This window comes from Ambystoma mexicanum, chromosome 3p (assembly GCF_040938575.1).
Source record: "Ambystoma mexicanum isolate Mex_15411 chromosome 3p, UKY_AmexF1_1, whole genome shotgun sequence".
Lineage (NCBI taxonomy): Eukaryota > Metazoa > Chordata > Amphibia > Caudata > Ambystomatidae > Ambystoma > Ambystoma mexicanum.
In genome coordinates, this window is record NC_090925.1 from 875317745 (window position 1) to 875334675 (window position 16931).

Genomic DNA, 16931 nt, shown 5'->3' on the forward strand with positions numbered 1-16931 from the left:
ACAGTTCCAAAGGATGTTCTTTTTGTCTACAATCATAGAATTAATGAATAATGTAATGCATGAATGTCATAGCACGTTTGGTTCTTTGGAGCCTTCTAGGTGAACACATATTAAAAATGAAAATGATGGCACTTAGATTGAAATTGCTGTGTCATTGTAGACATTCTCATCCCAATAAAATTTTGATTTATGGACAAAGGGAGGAGTCATTATCGCGGGATAAGTCAGTCCCGAGATATTGTCCAAGACAAAGCCAAGGGCAATTAGTTGGGGCACGGCATTATCCCAAGCAGTAATAAGCCCTCCAGCGGTCAATTTAGTTATTTGCAATTTGTGGTAAAGCAAATAAAAGCATGGTGTATGCAATGTCCGCTGTAAGGCTGCTGCTGAAGTCAGAATATTTGCAACTAGGTCAATAACCACAAAGATTATTGACTGGAGTCCAAGCATTTCAATTGGTTTAGTGGATGCCAATGAAGACTTCCATATGTTAACTGAGCATTATATCAAGGAGCTTATGACAATACAGTGGGCTTCATTGTGACTCCAGAGGTAGCCTTGCTGGTAAAAACAGCAAGGCTGCCGCCGGAGTCATTTTTTTTCCAGCGCTGGGCAATGGGGTGTTACCGGGGCATTAAAGCCCCGGCGGTCGCAGTAATTCCCAATTGCCGGGCGCTGGAAAAATTTTCTGCATTCCCATTCGAGTCCCATTGGACTCAGTTGGAATGGGGAGGACTGATGCACCGGCACCATTCATGAATCGTGCGGTGCATCCATCAGGGTCTGCGAGCGGGTGCCGTTCCGCCCCACCAGGTCATACCTGGCGGGCTGAAAGGCACCCGCTCGCAGAACTCAGAGTATGCCGGTCCAGTAAGAACGGTGCAGTAGCCTACAATGAGGCCCAGTCAGTTTTGTGCCTGGCAGTCCATCGTATGGGCCTTGGCGAAGGAAGAGCAGATAAGAAGGGTTGTGGACACATAAATGACCATATAGCCCTGCAGCTCCATGTGATTAAGCTATTAGAAACACGTTTTGCGACCTGTTTCTATGAGATGACCCGCATTTGAGTAAAAAAAAAGAACATTCCAACCTGGCCACTGAGTCACGGATGCTAAATGGTCATTGAGCTTTAGTCCTTTTTAGTTTGGGCTATTAGATGGCACTGAAAGCGCGAATTTGAAGCCGAAACTATTGGCATTAAAATAAGAGTTTTCACATAAGAGCTTCAAATATATGCTTTGAATGAGGGTCTGTAATGCTTTTGCAATGGAGATGATATTTGAGGAGGGGTACACAGTTGTTAGGTTTTTGAATCCCTCCAATTCCCTCCCCCTAGCCACGCTTTCCCTATGGCTAATCCAACCCACTCCTGTCCATCGCTGAATTCTTTGAGCTCTTTCAGCTCTTCCACGGAGGCGGCCATCTTGGATGACTGTCTCTAAGGAAGTTCTCTGGAAACAAGCCAAAACCAGTGGCTAGCTTGGAATAGGAAGCATACTATGCATCTTCCAAATAAAATTATATATTGAATCATGTGAGTATAATCTTTTTCAAGGTAGCTAAAGTAATTTACAATACTTTCGACAGCTGTAATTATTTCTGTCTTTCTGCATTTCATTTACTTGTTTTTTTTTAAATAGCTATGGCTGCTGCTCGTCCTTTTTAAATCAGTTCTAATATGTATCAATGTCTTACAACACAAAATTGGCAATGTAGTGATACATGTCATGTAGTGCTCGAACCCTTATTGGCTCAATGATTGCCTCGGTTAGCTGAGAAAGGTCATGGTCCAGCAATCCGACTAGTTGTGCTCTGTTTCAAACATAAATTATCTGGCTCACCCCACGTCTATTTTTGACCTTCGATGCATTCCCTTTCTGTTGTTTTCATTCCCTGTCGCTTTTGACCAACTGTAAAGTGTTCAAATAAGAAACTTGTAATAAGACCATGTGTATAAAGTAGTAGGCCTTTTGCAGGCACTGCTATTAGATGCCCACAAAAGCCCAAAGTGTTGGCATTGCCAATACTTGTTTGAGTTGAGGCCCAGCTCTGGCAGCGCAGAAGAGGCCTGTGGATGAAGACAACGGTGGCCGGAGAGCATAAGGAAAGCATGAGGCAGGTGGTAACAGCTGACTAAATAAGAGCTCGAAAGGTAAGGGGAAGCGGGTGGGACAGTGGATGGCAGCAGGATTGGTTGATGAAATCCTATGAGTTATCAATATCTATAGCCACAACAGAGAACACGCCTGGATGGAACCTAATTGGCTTTCTGGATTTTAAGGTTCAACTCTGGGCTTCAAAATGTACCACTTTCAGGTTGAGAAATTGCTATGGTCCTGGATATTCACTCACTCACATTTCTACACACATTCTCCAGGCTATTGATAAATACAAGATCCTAGGAGTCGAATTGGTCCCTGATGTTTAATGGATAGACCTACTTCTGAGGTCCAAATTGAAATGAACAAGCCTATCATAATTTGATATGTGATACCAGCGTAAATTAACTTGAATGGTAGATTGTCTGCCTGGAAGCGCATTTTGAAGATCGCGCATGGCTTCACATTTCTGTAATCGCAGACCCAAGTTCTCCCTTTAAATGGAGTTCGGGGGGCGTGGCCTGGAGCTCATGGCGAGTAGAGGCTGAGGCGCCGTGCTCCAGCCGAGACGCTGCATCTTGATCCTTTTTTCCCAACCCAAATCACACCTGCGACGAAGAAAAGAGGACCGAGTGTAGTGTGACCGGCTCCCGACACGATCCCGCAACTTTCGTTTGGATCGGATTCTCCAGACCAGCAGGATCGCCATTGTAACGATCCCCCCACCCTACCTTCGGCGGGACCTAAGATGGCGGCTACCCACTGAAAATGGCGCCGACAGAAACAGCGGCCACCTCTACAGCGGCCCCAATCCACAAACTGGTGGGCGCTTCTGAGGCGGGTCGCGATCAAGGAGGAGCCCGTCCCCCCGCCCGGGCTCATTCCAGCACGACACTGCGCTCGTCGTCGGCGGACCACAACACACCGCAACGACAAGGGAGCTACAGCCCTGCCTCGCGGGGGGGAACAACCAGCCGGGGGGGACAAGAAGAAGGAGCTATCGCACGGGGAAGCTGGGTCCGGATCCCCGACTCCGACCCCTGAAATAGCTGGGGAGGCCCCCTGGCCCATGGCCTGCAGGAGAGCAATAGAGCCGAAACACCCGGGAGCAATACCAACGACAACGGAGCTCCAGCCCTGCTGCGCGGGGAAGTACAACCAGCCGGGGGGACAAGAAGTAGCTGGCCCACGGCCTACAGGAGAGCAATAAAGCCGGAACACCAGGGAGCGACGCCGTGAGGGGACGCACGGACCCCACCTCCCAAGCGACCCCAGTGCTCGCCCGCCTCTGCAACAGAGAGCCCGAAGAACTTGAGGTGAGGAGAACCGCAGGAGGGGGCTCGTAATTAACAAGGCCACTGAACACTCCCATTATAGGGTATCATATCCACGCACCACTGGCACAATCACAAACGCTCCCCCAAGAATAGACCGGGAAACTAATTTCACCAGGCCAGAGCGGTCTTTCCAGGAGAGTCCTCATGCTACTCATCACCACCTAGCCGAACCCTGGGAACAACCCGCACAAAGCACAGTGTATAGTCCCCGCACACTGAGGACCAAGCCTAGTCCACCCACCCAATCCTAAGACTGCCCCTCCAGGTCAACACTGTGTACAGACGCTCCCATCTCTGGAACAGAAAGGCCAGAGTTCTTGCACACCCCTCATCATGTCTACCAGAAACAAGGGGAAAACAGCTACCATGGACACATACATATCCACCAAAACAAAGTCCCCTCCGCAACCAAGTCCTTCCACCCCCGAACCTGTACAAGCAAAAGTAGCTGAATCCTCCGAAAATCAAGCCCAGGTGCTGGAAGCCATTGCATCCCTACGGACATTCATAGACTCCAGAATTGGTGAGTTCAAAACCGAAATACAGCTCATGCGCCAGGATGCCCGCAACCTAACCGAGATAGTGACGAGTACTGAGACAACCATAAAAGAAACGTCTGACGACGCTACGGAATTGAAAGCTAAGGTTGTCAACCTGGAAAGGAAGGTGGCCGTGCTTGAGGCCAGAGCTGAGGAGGCCGAGGGCCGGGCTAGACGTAGTAAAGTCAAAATACTTGGGGTCCCAGAAGGAAGCGAAGGCTCGAACCCGACGGCCTACATAGAGTCCCTGATACAACAAGGGATAGCTGCTGAAAGGCTAACACAAGGTTTCTCGGTCGAAAGGGCGCATAGGTCCCTACAAAAAAAACCTCAACCGGGCTCGCATCCTCGCCCTTTAATAGCCAAAATACTCAATTTCCAAGACAGAGAAATCATCCTGCGGCACTCCAGAGAAGCGGGACCCATCGAACGTGGAGACTTCAAATTATCCATCTACCCCGATTACACCCAGAAAGTCCAGAGGGAGAGAAACTCATTCGTGCCGATTAAAGCGCGGCTCAGACACCTGAATCTGAAATACATGCTGTTATCCCCCTCAAGACTGAAGGTGATTTACAAGGGCCGTGCGATTTTCCTAGAGACCCCCGAAGCCGCCAATATGTGGCTGGAAGACAACAACCTAGCAGAGGGTAAAGACACACAACCTATGGAAGACTAAGGAACCCCCTTCGTAAGCGATCGAAACATGGAATGGTTCATGGCACACAAAGCCAACACAGGCAAAAGGCAAATAAAAACCAAGAAGGTAAACCACACAACAGTTAGCTACATAGATGCGGCCCTCGCTCAGCCCCACGCCAGGCACAGGGCCCTACCCCCACAAACAGTTCAGGACAGGCCAGTTGCCTGACCGACCTTACTCGTGCCCGACACCCGGATGGGTCCAGACGGCACAGGGGCGCCTGAGCACCGAAAGGAACATTTAGTTGCAGGGCGCACCAGTTCAAGTTATGTTAATCGTTTTGTTAGTTATGCAGTCTTCAAAACACCAAGGAGGGAATGGCATGGGACCAGTCAGCCTCGGAGATCAGAGATGAGTGATCACCGAAACCCAGACAAGGAACCTCACACCAGGGGCAACAGCCGCCCCGGGAAATCTGGGGTGACCGGATTGAAGAGACCAAAATATCAACGCAATGGCATCCCAACTCAGGGTGATGACTTGGAATGTGAGGGCAATGGGCACATACCTGAGAAGAAACCGGATTCATTCCTACCTGCGCAGAAAAAAGATCTTGATTGCAATACTTCAAGAGACCCATCTTACAGATGAATCCACATCCAAACTATCCGAACGGTGGGGAGGGACCAGTAGAGGGGCACCTTATTCCAAGTTCGCTAGAGGAGTATTCACGTGGATAAACCCAACAGTGCCATTCCAGCTACTGGACTACGAAGCCGATAAAGAGGGTATATACCTAATAATGTGGGTAACTATCGAATACACGACTGTATGCCTGGTAAACTCATACCTACCACAACACGGAATACCTTCACACCGCAAAATGTTAAGTGCTAAAATGATACTCCGTATAGAAGGAGCTTTCATATGTGGAGGTGATTTAAATTGCATCAGGAACGGAACTATGGACAGATCGGACCCCCCCACCACCTAAACAACGCCGCAACCAATGCACTAAACAGCACAATAGAACTCCTCGACCTAGTGGACATCTGGAGGGAACAACATTGCACCGAGAGAAGGTACTCCTACTACTCGGCCCCACACAAGATCCACACGAGGATTGATTATCTGCTAATAGACAGAGAGCTGGCACAACAGGTGGAATCCACAGTGTACCTAGGCAGATCCATCTCAGATCACTCTCCGCTGGTTATGCAATGGACACTTAGAGGACCCAGACCACCAATCCCGCTATGGAGAATGCCAGTGGCAGCACTCACAGACCACGCATTCAAGGAGGAACTTGGAACCAAACTTGAAGACTACCTAGACATTAACAAAGGCTCAGTGACAAGTTGGGGCACACTATGGGAATCCATGAAAGTAGTAACAAGGGGAGAGGTGATATCTGGAGCGGGAGGCATCCGCAAACACCTGAAAACAGTACTAGAAGACCTAGAAACTAAGATTACGCATCTGGAATCCAAAATTGATGCCTCACCGGACACTGAAACAAAACTAAAAGAAACCCGGGAGGAATGCCTTTCTGCCTGGAACAGATTGTCTAAATTCGACTACATGACTTTTACAGCTAAGGTACATAAAGAAGCGGACAAGCCTGGTAGAATGTTGGCCTGGCTTTGCAAACGTGAGTTCCCAAGACACCTCCCAACCGAGATTATAGATGAAAGGGGGGCAACCCACAGGACGCAGCAAGATATCATCCGTGCATTTGCAGATTTCTACTCTAAATTGTACGCACATGACACAATAACACCTGTGGAGGACATAAGAGCTACCCTAGAGGAAATAGCGCTCCCAAGATTGTTGGAAGAACAAAGAGAACTATTAGACGCGGAAATCACTGTAGAAGACGTGACAGAGGGGATTAGATCGCTAGCTACATGCAAGGCCCCCGGGAGTGATGGACTTCTGCCGGAATTCTACAAAGCGTATGAAGCACCCTCACCCCGATCCTACACGAGGTGTATATGGAGGCATACGAAAATGGAATCCTACCCAACTCCATGAAAGAAACAATAATCATTCCCATACTTAAGCCCAACAAACCTAACAACAAGTGCGATTCATACCGCCCAATTGCAATGCTAACTATGATAGTAAGATTCTGACTACAATCCTGGCCAAGAGGCTGGCGAGGGTGGTGGGAACCCTGATCCATGAATGACTTAGTTCCAGGATGCAACACCACAGCAAACCTGAGGAGACTCCAGCACATTATGGCAGAGACCTACGACAGGGACGAAGACCTAGCGCTGCTATCGCTCGCTGCCATAAAAGCCTTCGATTCCATCTACTGGGAATGGCTGATCGAGGTGTTAAGGGAGTTCGGCTTTGGCGAAGGCTTTGTGCGATGGGTCGAGGTGCTATAAAACTCACCGGTAGCGAGAGTAAAGACTGGAGGAACGGTCTCCAAATCCTGGGTGATAGAGTGGGGCTCTAGGCAAGGATGCCTGCTATCTCCGATGTTATACATTCTAGGCCTGGAGCCAGTAGCCATTTACTTCAGAAAACAGCACTTTGATGTGGGTATCAGGCTAGGCAACGATCACTCCATAATATCCTTGTACGCGGACAACGTTTTCCTATACCTGAAGGACCCACAGCTCAATGCACAAGTTGTGCTAGACATCCTAGACAATTATGCTCGATACTCCTGGATCCAATTCAGCAGGCTAAAATCCTGTGCGTTCCCACTAGCTAGACTCAGGAGCTTGGACAATTCTGATTTACCAGACATCGGGATAAAATGGCAACTGGAGATATTTAGGTACCTAGGAGTCGATGTGAGCCACACCCCTGAGCTCACACACGAACATAATACGGAAAAAGCAATAAAAGGCCTCTGCAAATCCATGAAATCTTGGTCGAAGCTACCGCTTGCAATGATGGGCAGAGCAGCAATTGTCAAAATGATAATTCTCCCTCGACTCTTATACTACTTCGTGAATGTTTGCCACTACATCAGACCTCTTTTCTTCAAAAAACTGGAATCTTTAATCAAGGACTTCATATGGGGGTCATCCAGACATAAACTCTCCTTAGCAACACTCACGCTCCCGTACAAATAAGGAGGGATACAACTACCAGACCTCCAAAGGTACTATCTTGCTGCACAACTCAGCCATGTGACGAAATGGCTCTCCGATGATCCATCTGCCGAATCTGGACTACTGCGGCAATCATCCTCCAATCTATTCCCCAAGGAAATACTTTGGAACCTGATGAAACAACCATCTGACGTCCCATGATAGTAACCCTAGGCAGGCAGATATGGGCTAGAACTTGCCTCCTCCGACAAATGAAACACCCCTACACTCCCAATAATCCCATCCTGGTTGATGCCTGCAAAACCCAGACGGACCTCGCGACAGCCAGAAACTGGGAAAGAGCCGGAATTTACACAAGGGGCGACATGTTTGAAGAAGGCACATTCAGAGAACTAGAATCGCTACAAGCAAACGAAGGAATCACGAGTGGCCAATTTCTGTGGTACCATCGCCTCAAGACAACTGCCAAAAAGCAATGGACAATGTGGCCAGAGGAACCCGCTCCAGATCCCCTCCTCCAGGAAATGTACGACCTAGCTGATGGCTGGAAACCGGTGTCCCGCCTATGCAATAAACTAATCGACAGACCGAACCCGAAAAGCACATCACTGAGACAAAAATGGGAAACCGAATTGGAAATCAAACTATCTGATAATGAATGGGAGCGAATATTACTATACCCCAAAGAGGTGTCAAGAAACACCAGATTCAGACAGATCCAAATAAACGTCTTATATAGAACGTACATGACCCCACTGAGAGTGGCTACCTTCAACAAACAGGCATCTCCATAATGCCCCTGGTGCGGAAACGACAAAGCTGATATGATCCACATGTTCTGGACTTGCATCAAAACGGCGAAATTCTGGTCCATGGTGAAAAACACCCACACAAACGCTGGGCTAACCAGATACGAGTGGAACCCAAAAGAATGCTTATTAGGGGCTCATCCCAGACTGAGCAAATACAAGCACCTAGTCAAACTAATGGATTTAGCCTGCATTCTCACAAAGAGATCCATAGCAATGGCATGGAAGTCACCAGGGGGTCCGAGGCATGAACGATGGCTTAAAGACCTAGAAAGATGGACGGAAGCTGAGACCAGAGCTTGGCAAGAAGGAACCAACTCAGGCGGCGATAATGCTAACGACACCTTAGAATCATGGAAAGCTCTGCTGTGTGACATACAGTACGCCGCGGACCATAAACCCCCCTGAGAGCACACCCCGAACAGCAATTTGACTAAGAACCACCCGAGAGATGGAAACCCCTTGAACTCAACCCCTTCTGGCATCTGAATCGTTGGACACCTGCCCCCTCCTCACTCACATTGACAAGAACAATATACTACACCATGAGGATTGTATTGGTTAACTGTTTGTTTGTTACGTTAATATCTGTTAACTATTAATGTATATGTATTTGCACAAATGCTAATAAAATACTTAAATGGAGTTCATGGATTTGGGTTGTGGAATGTATTTTTGTCTGTCTCCTTGTTATATTTGACTTCTGATACCCCTGGGGAAGGTCCCCATCCATGGAATTATGGACTGAAACATGTAGGGTTAGGTTGATGCGACCAGGGCGTTATATGTATATGTATGGTTTATGTGTTGAGGTCATTAAGTGTGGTCATTAGGGCCTTCTATATTTGAGAACTGTTCTTAGGATCTATATGTAATGTGTATGTCATTGTGATTGGGCTTGTTTTGAAATATTGATATATTTTTTTTTAAATTGACACTTAACATGACACTAAATAGGATTTGTTATTGTACTTGAATTTTGTGTTTTGCATCTTCTGTCCTCCCTCCTCTGTCGAAAATACGTGTGCTCACCCGCATGTGGTTTAATTTCTACCTTTTGGGTGTATGATGTTATGAATTGCCCCCAGGCAGGGATTTTGCTGAGATTCCTCCCTCTCAGATTGCTGGGGCTGTGCTCGTGTGAAGTATATAGTGTTTAAGAGGAACCACAAAGAAATTGTTCAAGGTGGGGGGCAAAAGGCCCATTTTTAAGAACTGAAGGTGCTCAGAAGAAGTGACGTGTTTCCTTCTTGAAATACAGTTTACTGAGCACTCCAATTGTGACATGTCTTGAGATGGCTATAAGGCAAATCCATTTTCTACCTTGGCTGGCAGGCAAAGCATAAAATGGCACCTCACTGCTCCGAAGATGCTCTGGTTGGCGTGGCAATCAAATAAGGTGGGATTCTGGCTTTCGTCCAGCGAGGAAATATACAAAATCGCAGGTGCTCGCACAATCCTATAGGAACGATTCTTCACATGGGAAAGCGGGTTTCCTTGGCACATGAAAATAAGCCCCTGTTTGGCAGAGGTCTGTGAAGGGCAAGACAAAAGTTTGCTGTTGCTTCAATGAACGAGAAGGACTATTAGGACCCACAGTGGAAAGAGGGAATTCATAGCTCTCACCTGACAGATAGAGTTTAACATTTTACATGGGATTAAGGTCTGCTCAGACATTTCCGACCTTGAACTTGCAAAAAACCAAGTATCTGAGAATCACTGTGTGACAAAATGGCGCCCCATCTGCCTGGGGAATCCTTGTCCTATTTCATCATTCATTCTGCACTTGTTCTGAAACGTGATCACCCTCACAAATATTTATTGTGTGTAAATTTCGCATTCAACATCCTAGTACCCACATGTTTTCATGTTTCCTGTGTGGTTTTTATGTTGTTTTAGATAACTAAAGAATAGAATGGTTCTGGTAAATTTTAATCTAAAAGCATAGATAATGTTATATTAGTGGCATCATAAAGATATCAGTGCAAGACTGCCAATATATCTTTACAACAACAGATTGAATAAGGTGGAAAGGGGTATGAAAACATTTAAATAAAGAAGGCTGTTATTGAAGGGCTTCCCTCTATTAAAATAAACTAAAAAATAGTTGCATCACCACAAATTCAAAGAGCACCGGTAGAAACAGCATTGATATTATGACATTTCTGGTAAACTGCTGGTGAACAAATCCTATCACACCAAGGTGTAGATTGATCAATATGTAGTATAGAAACACAGTGGGCCTCATACTGACCCTGCCGGTCCGGAAACAAGGGTGCCGGTAAATTTACTGGCACCGTTGTTTCCAGACCGACATATTACAGCTCAGTCTGCCGGAGCTGCCGTGCTAGACAGGTCTGACCCTACCAAGCACAGCGGCCACTGTAGGCAGACCCGTCACGGAAGCACGGACACCGTTAACAACGGTGCAGTGCTTCTGTGTACGCATTCCAATAGAGTTTTTTCTTTAGGACTCTATGGGAATGGAACAACATTTTACCGGCTCCTGACGTTCCGGGCCGCCAGGGTTGTAATCTCCCGGTGGCATCGGGAAGTCAGGAGCTGGTAAATATTTAAGGGTCAGGCGGCAACCCGCCGATAGCACCGGCACGGTTACCGCCGGACCCGTAATGAGGCCTAGTGTCTCGGATCTGGGACACCCAAATACGTATAATTGTTTTTTTTTTAAATAAAACGCCTAAAACGGGATCAGAATTCAAACCTGTGTTGCCTTGCTTTCAACACAAACCAGTTGCCCCTGAGCTACACTTCCTCACCAGATCAAGTGCAGGTTGTTGGTCAGCCGAGTACTGCCATGTCAAGCAAGGCACTGAGAACCAATTCCCTTGATCAAAATACGTGCACCCTAAGAAACCAAAAATCAGCTGGCCAGCACTATCAGACACCCAGTGTTACTACACATCAACTCCATCAGACAACCAAAGATCAACCGTTGTAGAAAGTCAAATCAAATGAAACTTTCAGATAAAGATCACCACACCCGACTAAGACCCAAAGAGCAATGAATACTATCACGCCCCTAAAAGACCATGGCTACCACCAGCCACCAAAGGAAATGACAGACAGCAACAGATGCTTAAAGATCAATGGATGCTATCAGACAGGCAGCTAGACACTCAAAATATACAGCCTCTATCTACCTCAGACACCCAGCCAATGACATGACATGATTGGTTATTTATAATGCGCTTAATACCCAGACCCGGGAGTCAAACCTGTGTTGCTCTGTGGCGTCTTACTTTCAAGGCGAGCATGTTGCCTCTGAGCTATCTTCCCGGGATGGCTAGACATGCTCGGACACCCAGAAACCAATGGAAACAGACAATTAAAGATGAATATATACTTATGTTAAAAATAAGGACGAGCAGATAGAGCAGCGACTCTCCAGTCAGGACATCTTCTGCCACTTGAAATGCTTGTTAAAATGACGACAAAGTCGGTTTGAAACGATTGAGGGACACAAATAAATCCATCGTTTGTCTTCTCCACAGCTTTGTGATATAAAGCAATACTTACTGGCTCTATTATTCCACAAAAGCTGGGAATGCGTGTGGGTTGTTATAGCTGTAAAACGACAGGTCTTTCTGGAACTTTCCCTCCAGCTCTCAATCCTCAGGGCTGCTCAGGGCTGGTGGGTCCTAGCTGGAAGAGCTGCGCGTCCAGGTTGGCGTTTTAACACACTGCTGGCTGGCACACCTGCCAAGGGAGTGTCTAGGTCGCAGCTATTCACACTGGCCCTGTTTCAGAGTTCACGCCCCCTAACTCAATAGCTGTGTCCACACTGTGATGGATTATTGCCAGTGTTCTGCCAACCGATCCCCAGTGTGATTTCTTTATCATAAAAGGCAGCACACCGAGCACTTTAGAGTGTAACTCAGTCAGAGGGAGGAGGTTGTTACGCACAAATGTCTTCCGAGTGTAAAGGGTAGCAATGTGTCTCAAACCAAGGTCTGTGAAGTCAAGGCAATGGCAAGGCAACGTTTAGTGAGTGTTCCAGGAGGCTGTGACGTGACGCATTCTGTTAAAAAAGGGGCCTTCATATTCGACCATACGAAAAAGGCAGTACACGGTATTTTGAATTCATTTATTTAGTTATATTTATGTACAGTGAAGACCAATGCTCTTTGATGGCAAAAAAATGTACAATAAATTAAATATCAGATTTGACTGGAATAAATACGCTAATTACAATGGTGTGTTTTAGAGTGATATTCTTACCAGGTTGTGGTAGGGAGAAAAAGCAACAGTCTCCGGTGGCAGTACATGGGTGAACTTACATAGATTAAGCACAATCAAAATTAGACATTTTTAAGAGCAGGTAGGTGGTACAGACATCTATGTTGGGGATGTGACAGTGTTGTAAGAAGGGTTGGAGTGGGGACAGAGAAAGGGACAGAGACAGGTTAGTGGTGAGGGAAAAATGGTAGCTCAAAGGCAGATGAGAGGTACGTTAAGAGGATAACTCAGAGGCAAGGAGTTAGGCTTTACATTTGGCTTGCAACAAATCGATGTGGACAGTTTCTTAGACATCCGGGGGAAGAGAATTTCATGCAACTGGAGCAAGAAGAGGGAAAGAGCGGAAGCGAGTAAGGAAGGGCGAGGCGCCACAAAGGTAGTCGAGGATTACGAGTAGGCTCGTAGAGTTGGATAGAGGTGAATAGATATGGTGGTGCCTTCCCATGGATACACTTTTGAACGAGGAGAAGAAATGTAAATCTGTCCCTGTTTTGCATCATCAGTCATCCAGCCAGGTGACGGAACGAGGCAGTAGGTGTGAAGTGAGGGAGTTCAAAGCGAGAAGAGGTAGAAAAGCTGCTAATCTTGTAGAGAGGACAGAAAACATAGTTGGGGAGATCAAAGAGTAGTCCAGTTTGGAGAAGACAAGATCTAGTAACTCCATACACCTGGTAGGCCCAAAGAATAAACGGATGAAAGGCCTTGGCAGGTCTTTCCAGTCACATGCAGCACGAGTATGGAATAAACTCCCAAAAGACCGGCGTGCGGATAGTAATCATGGTACGTTTAGGACATTTTTGAAAACAGTACTATTTGAATGAACTCCTGACTTGATCTGCTCTATACTTGATCTCATCTTCTCTCCTCGTTCTGCACCCTGATGCTAATACAAATGCATAAATACATGGTTAAGAGGTGCTTGGTGGTGTTGAACTAAAGGAGGTGCCTGAATCGCCTAATTGAGGTTTCTAACTGAAGACGAGCAATGGAGGGTGTCAGGTGGGGACTGTATAGGCGGGGGAGGAGATGAGAGAGAGTATTTGGCAGGGAGGAAGAGCACCTCTGCTTTTGAGTTTTTACATGAAGGAGGGGGAAGCCACCCCAATATTTAATAACATAGAGACAGTTAAAAATGCTGAAAAGATCAGAGGAGAGTTCAGGAACAGAGAAAAAGATGTGCATCTCTCACCTGAAGAGTTGGTGCAAGAACGCAAAGGAGGAGATTAGTGCCTTAGTGCCCGCCGAAGAGCAGACGTATAGAGCTTTTCCCTGCCTCCATCTGCACCGTGCAGGTCGCTGTATCCTCCTTGCTCCCCCACTTCAACCTTCAAACCAGTGGAGCCTCCTGCATCAAAGAATAGCTCGAGGGCTGTGTGGCGATTTCCTACTGGGGAAGGGACTGTGCGTGCAAACCGCACTTGGTGCCTGCTTTTATTATAAATATCGTGAACAGCTGAAGGAGTCGTTTCGGTTGCGCACCTCAACCCCAGTTACATATTTTCAGATATTTCACTGGCCTTCTCGTGCGGGTCTGCATTGCCTCATTGTCCACTTTGCAAACGGCCACCATCATCCTCGGCACCAGAGTGCCTCTGAGGGTTGCCATGGAGCTTTTCAAACAACTCTCCTGATTGGCCCATCAGTGCTTTAACTAGACTCGGTAGGTGAAAAATCTGTCCCCAAGCACAAGGACCTGCAAAAATGCTGCTGCCTGGCCCTGTCCAGGCCTGGGAGAGCTCGGAGGGCCCTCCCCCCCATCTCCTCCCGCAGCATCCCACGCTCCACCACCTCACACTTCATGTATCATCCCCTAGCATGCAGCCGGCCTCTCTGAGAACTTGGGACTCTCCTGGAGCCTTGTACTCCCATTGCAGAACACTTGTGAGTTATGTTCTATTACCTGATGACTTATCACTAACTGGCCAATGTTGAATTGAGCTGTGCCATAAGCCACATTTCTGCTTTTTCGCCTATGCCTTCCATACCTCCTTTATTTTACTTAATTTGTGTGCTGTTTGGGAAATTCAGAATCTCGGTGTGTTTAACAACTGTATACCCCCTACCCTCCCATTTTTGCATTGCATTTGTGTGCTGTTTGGGAAATTTCGAATCTCAGTGTGTTTAACAACTGTAAATTCGACTGCTTTGCACTGTGTAAATTCGATTTTAGCTGTGCCCAGTGTCTGCCTTGTGTTTCATCTTGCACTGTGTAAATTCGATCTTAGCTGTACCCAGTGGCTGCCTTGTGTTTCATCTTGCACTGTGTAAATTCTATTTTAGCTGTGCCCAGTGGCTGCCTTGTGTTTCATCTTGCACTATGTAAATTCGATCTTAGCTGTGCCCAGTGGCTGCCTTGTGTTTCATCTTGCACTGTGTAAATTCGATCTTAGCTGTGCCCAGTGGCTGCCTTGTGTTTCATCTTGCACTGTGTAAATTCGATCTTAGCGGTGCCCAGTGGCTAACTAGTGTTTCATCCTGTATTGTTAATTTTTTGAACTTTTTTGTGCCAAGTGACTGCATTCTGTCTCATTCTGTCCTACTGTACCTGTCGTTTCTCTTCTGCTTGCACCCCCCTTTGTTCTCCCCCAGTGTTTCCACCACCACCCATCCACTCCTCTCACTCCCACCCGCGCTCCCCTCACTCTCGCCCACCCTCCCCTCACTCTCACCCACCCTCCCCTCACTCTCCTCTATCCCTTCTCCACATCAACCATGGCTCTCTCTGTTTCTCCTATCTTCTCCAACTGTTTCACTATCGACTATCCCACCCTTCTCACTAAGTCTGGTGGGAAGAAATTCGAAAAGGAAATCCTGGTCTCCAACCCTGGCCTCCCTATCGCTGATGCCTACACCAGCGCTTCCTCTAGACAGACCCTCACCGACATCCTTTTTGTTGTTCCTTTGCCAGACCTATGAACTCTTCATATGGTCTCTGTACTCTCTCCTTTCTCCTCTTCTCCAATTAATGATGGCACCCGCTGGGAGGTCCTCCTGGCTTACTTCCACTCCTCCAAGATCATCATTAATTTTTACCTTAATGGCACCATCTTGGTCCAAGGCCCTCAGGCCAACCCCTTCCTCTTTGACCGACATTTCCCGCTACTTATCAATTTCCTTTCCGATCCTGCTGTGACCTCTACCCTTCTTCGCCTTCATTGTCTCCAACCTCTGCCACCTCCCTGGCACCCTCTTCCTCCTCTTCGGCTACCTTTCCCTCTCCTTCTACCTCCTCCCCCCTCCTCAGGTGCCTTCCTCACCTCTGCAGGGAGTACCTCTGATTTATACCCCTCCCTGGAAATCTTTCAAGGATGGCAACCTTCTCCACCTTGCCACTCTTAACTCTCTTTCAGCTGTCAAACATTCCTCTGACATCTGGCGTCTCCTGGAAGAACTGGACCTTGATGTCCTTGGTCTCACAGAGACATGGTTCACTGGCTTTGACACTCGCCTCCCTGATGGCTACAAGAGCCTCTTCGTGCCCAGATCCAAACATCCCGTTGGTGGTGTAGCCTTGATCTTTCCAGAGTGGAAGCCTGCCTCCATCATTACTATGCAGGCTTACTCCTCAGTTGAATGCCTTGTCTGTCGGCTTTCTCTCTCTCCTGGCCACTCCCTTAATGTGGCTACCATCTATCGGGCACCTGGTCAGATCTCCGCCTTCTGCTCTGAGTGGGCGGACCTCTCCTCTTCCCTCCTGGTCTCGACCACTCAACTCCTCCTTATTGGAGACGTTAACATCCACCTGGATGCTTCCTGTCCTTCCTCTGGACTCTTTCGCAACCTCTGCAACTCTCTCTCACTCTCAATCCTCCCCTCTGGCCCGACTCACTCTGCAGGGCACACTCTGGATGCCCTGACCTCTACAGACCTTCCCCTTTCTATCCCTTTCACCACTCCTCTCTCCTGGAGTGATCACTTTCTCCTTTCGCCCAGCTCTCTCTCTCCACCCCTCAGGCCAAGCCACTCCAGCACTGCCACCTACCTTCTCGGTCATCCGACCCATGAAGCGCATGTCCGTTGAGGCTTTTGCTGCCACTTTCTCACCCCCCCCAAGCCTCCTCGGCTGACTCACACCCTGATACAGCCCTATCTATGCTCCACTCAGCTATATCTGATACTCTTGATGTTTTTGCCCCTGTCATGAGGATCCGCTTGAAGTCCAAAGCCAAGTGC

General features: G+C 47.6%; 1 protein-coding gene across 1 annotated transcript in view; it reads right to left on the bottom strand.

Moving 5' to 3' along the window:
• The window catches only part of LOC138581044 (sulfotransferase 1 family member D1-like), a 169616-nt gene extending 157420 nt beyond the window's left edge, over positions 1-12196 (bottom strand). Inside the window, exon 1 of the mRNA XM_069652072.1 lies at positions 12039-12196. The gene's annotated coding sequence lies outside the window, so the exon portion shown is untranslated. The remainder of the gene's footprint in view (positions 1-12038) is intronic.
• Positions 12197-16931: the final 4735 nt, after the last annotated feature.